Raw genomic sequence first — 4009 nt, 5'->3', positions numbered from 1 at the left:
ATTGCCCATGTATGTAAGTTATAATGAAGGTTGTTTATGAGTTATAAGTAGATCCTGATATGTTGTTAAGGTTGTGATGCACATTATTATTTTTTGTTTTTTACTTTCAGCCGTTAAAAGATGGAGTCACTTGTGATATAATGAGTGCTACTTAATTAGATATAACTTCCCCCAAGATATAATGTGTTAATTATAATGATTTGCTGTTTCTGATTTTCCAAAGTTGATGAAATCTATGGTAGTAGAATTTCAATGCAGTGGTTATGTCTTATTTGTGGTATAAAATATACCCTGGCTTGGGAGATATGTGGTTGATGTTTTGACTGTATAGTTATATTGATTATGTGTTGCCTTTATTGTGGTTTTCATGTAATTAGGCTAGAAATTTGCACAACTTTATCCGATGGAGTTCAAGCGTATGTTCAACCTTGAAAGTGAAGGCTCAGATGGGGGTAGTTCTGATGATTTTTGCGGACACTATTGTGCGAGTGACGACGAATATGATGACGAAGAGGGCTTTGAGTCCCGGGGGGGTTCTGACAGTGGGGAAAAAGGTGAAGGGGATGCTGTTGATGGTAAGGGGTCGAGCGGTGCAAAAAACCCGGGAAATGGTGGCCCGAGAGGGCAACCTGCCGCGGATGACTTCTTGGGTAGAAAATTTGCCACGGAGGAGGATGCTTATGCTGCCTACAAGAAGTTCGCCAGATTCAAGGGTTTTGGAGTTCGGAAGGGAGATGTAGCTTGTGTTAATGGGGTTTTGATAAGGAGAGACTTTTTCTGCCATCGACAAGGCACAAGACATCCTAAGCACTATGACCGTCCGGAGCGAGTAAGGGAGGAGAGACTAGAGAGTCGAACGGATTGTAAGGCAAAGTTGAAGATTTACTACGATGTACAGCATAGCGTGTGGATGGTAAGAACCATCTTCGATGAACACATCCACGATCTTGCCCCAGTGACATTTACACATCTCCTTCCTAGTCACCGGAAGATGAGTGACGGCGACAAGGCACAAGTGGAGAGTTTGAAGCAGTTTGGGATCCCGACTTCGAAGATAATGGCGTACATGGCCGGGCAGTCTGGTGGGTATGGCATGCTTAGATTTACAAAACAGGATTTGTATAATTATGTGCATGGGCAATGGGTTGCGCGAATATGTGATGGTGATGTAGCAGCAACCATCAGTTACTTGGAAGGTAAGGCAAATGCCGACATGATAACAGCTGCACGGTACACACGGACCGCAGACAACCATTTGGCTAGCTTATTTTGGGCCGATGGTGAGATGATGTCAGATTATCAATTATTTGGGGATGTGTTGGCATTTAATTCCACCTACCGCTCTAACAAGTACAGGAAGCCACTGGTGGTTTTCTCCGGGTCAAATCATCACAAACAAACATCGATTTTTGGGTTCACGTTGCTTGAGGATGAAAAGGTTCGCACATACAGGTGGGTGTTGTTGAACCTTTTGGATGTAATGGGACAAAAGAAGCCGTGTGTGGTGGTCACAGATGGGGACAAGGTGATGCGCATGGCAATTGTAGAGGTGCTGTCGATGGCGACACATAGGCTGTGCGGTTGGCACTTGGAGAAGAATTGTGTCCAAAGGGTTAAAGATACAGAATTCTAAAAGGTTTTTAAGAAAGCTATATATGCAAACTTCGAAATCAGCGACTTTGAGGAGTACTGGAAGATGTCGGTTGTGTCTCTTGGACTACATGATAACAGCTGGGTGCAGAGCACGTATGAAATGAGAGAAAGCTGGGCAATGGCCTACCTGAAGGGCACCTTCTGTGCGGGATACAGGACAACTTTGAGATGTGAAGGGATCAACGCTTTCATTAAGGGTTTTCTTAAATTGACTGATAGCATTTTGGAACTGGGACATAGTCTGGACTGGTTGTTAAGGACTACCAAAATAATGAAGTTATGGCCCAATTCTATTCCACGTATTATAGTCCAGTGCTAACCACTGGCCTAGAAGCAATGGAGCTGTTTGCATCAAAGGTGTATACACAGGCAGTGTTTAAAGAAGTTAAGAAACAAATTAAGGGCGTGGCGACATTATTGTTTCGGGGCAGGGACAGCATTAGCACAACATGTGTGTACAGGTTTTCGAGGATGGGAAAACCGGACAAAACACACAAGGTGTTGTATGATCTGAACGAGGAAAAAATTGAGTGTGAGTGTTCAATGTGGAACAGTGAAGGGATTCCTTGTTCTCATATCTTCTGTGTGATGAAGTACGAGGGATTGGAGAGAATACCGCATGGTCTTGTTCTACGTAGGTGGTGCAAAGATGCAAAGGATTGCAGATCGAAACCGTTGGAAGTTGCAGAAGGGCATCATGGACGGCTGCTTAGACATGGTGCCTTTTGTGGGGCGATGAGTTTGGTTGCCAAACTTGGGTCGGAAGATGCTGCAGATTTTGTTATTGCTAGGAACGGCCTTGCTAACCTCGCTAAAGCACTTCAACACAGAGTGTATGACAGGGTCGAAAGCCAGCTTGGCGTATCATCGCAGGACGGGATCAAGGACCCAGAGGTGTCGAAGACAAAGGGAGCTCCGAAGAAGGGCAACGAACCCGAACCTGGTAGCCAGGGTGAGGATCGGAGTAAGCGGAGACGCTGCACAAACTGTGGCACTCCTGGGCACACTAAGAGGACATGCACTTAGCGACGGGAACCTGGTGTTGCTGGCACTGTTGGTGGAGCGAATCCAGGCTTCGTGTCATGTTCGTCGCCTGTCCCAAGCCCCCGTCCGCAACTAGGCCGACAAGATATTCTGAAAAGGGCGAGGTTAGTTTTCAATTTTATCTAAATCTAAAATACATATGATGGCTAGGTTTTAATGATTACACTGTATGATCCCCATAACATAAGCAGAGTAATATGCATGGTAAAAGATTGATTACATTGGTCGAGGTGTATGCTCAAACAGATTCTGGATCAGTTTCTGACATAGATAGCTAAGTGGTAGTTTTCGTTTAGGGTGGTAAGGCCACCGACAGAAGAATAATTGGTTCATCGGTAGATAGCTTCCAGACTTTTGTTCAAATGTGTATAAAGGGCATTCTTGATATCTTATTTTGTTGTTCCGGTCGTGCTAACTTCGATAGTTGTGACATATTTTGTGGTGCCATTTAGTTTCAATATATGTATCATGAATCTGGATTTCAAAATCAATATATTTATCTCAGAAACCTTAATTAGTTGAATTTTGCATTGCATGCATAACAAATTCTTGTGTGGTTGAATAATGGTAACGTATGTGACTATGGTAATTAGAGTTGGCCGGACATTCACTCCGAGAATGGCGAGACTGGCCACACCGTTTCAACTGGTGCCGAGGGGACAACACTGACCTATATGGGTTAAGCCATTAGTTTAGCAGCCCCCGTATGGGTGTCGGGGGTAGGGGGCCACCATATTTCTCGGGGGGCAACACATTGAGCAGTTTTATGCATTACAAGGTTGCTCGGGACACAACAGGGAGTTGCACCGACATGCTACCACCCCAAGTATTACTAATCCCACAAGGTGCACAAATGAAGAACTCTTTGAGCAGTGGCTAACACAGGTATGGCCATTTGATTAAGGTTTTAGCTGTGTGTTGTGTAATGGAATTATGTTTTCTTAGTATTGAGTTGCAAGAAATGTTGGCTGACCGTGTTGGTTTGGCCGTCGTGAACAGAATATCCTGGGTAAGCCATCATCCAACAGGAGATACGGAGATGGAAGTTGATACTGTTCAGGATGTGGTTTAAATTTATCGGGATCCTATCTTGTTGGTTCAAATTAAGGTGTGCAACGACTTTCTTGGGTGCTTTGAATGAAATTGATTGGGTGATAACATATTCTCACCTGTGTGAATTAAGGGTTGGTTTTTATGTTGTTAGAATCAGGGGGGTTAACAACAATGACGGGCATGTAATGCTATCATAATCTATTGTGACTTCTAATTTGAACTTGTCAGGGGATAGCTCTACTGGTGGGAAACACTTTTT

General features: G+C 44.0%; 1 pseudogene; it reads left to right on the top strand.

Moving 5' to 3' along the window:
* The first annotated feature begins 403 nt into the window (after positions 1–403).
* On the top strand, positions 404–3769 carry LOC107640979 (protein FAR1-RELATED SEQUENCE 5-like; annotated as a pseudogene).
* The last annotated feature ends 240 nt before the right edge of the window (positions 3770–4009 follow it).

The sequence above is a fragment of the Arachis ipaensis genome, chromosome B5, assembly GCF_059453495.1.
Source record: "Arachis ipaensis isolate K30076 ecotype BB chromosome B5, ASM5945349v1, whole genome shotgun sequence".
NCBI classification, from domain to species: domain Eukaryota; kingdom Viridiplantae; phylum Streptophyta; class Magnoliopsida; order Fabales; family Fabaceae; genus Arachis; species Arachis ipaensis.
The sequence above is the reverse complement of the archived record's forward strand: the minus strand, read 5'-3'. Positions and strand labels throughout refer to the sequence as shown.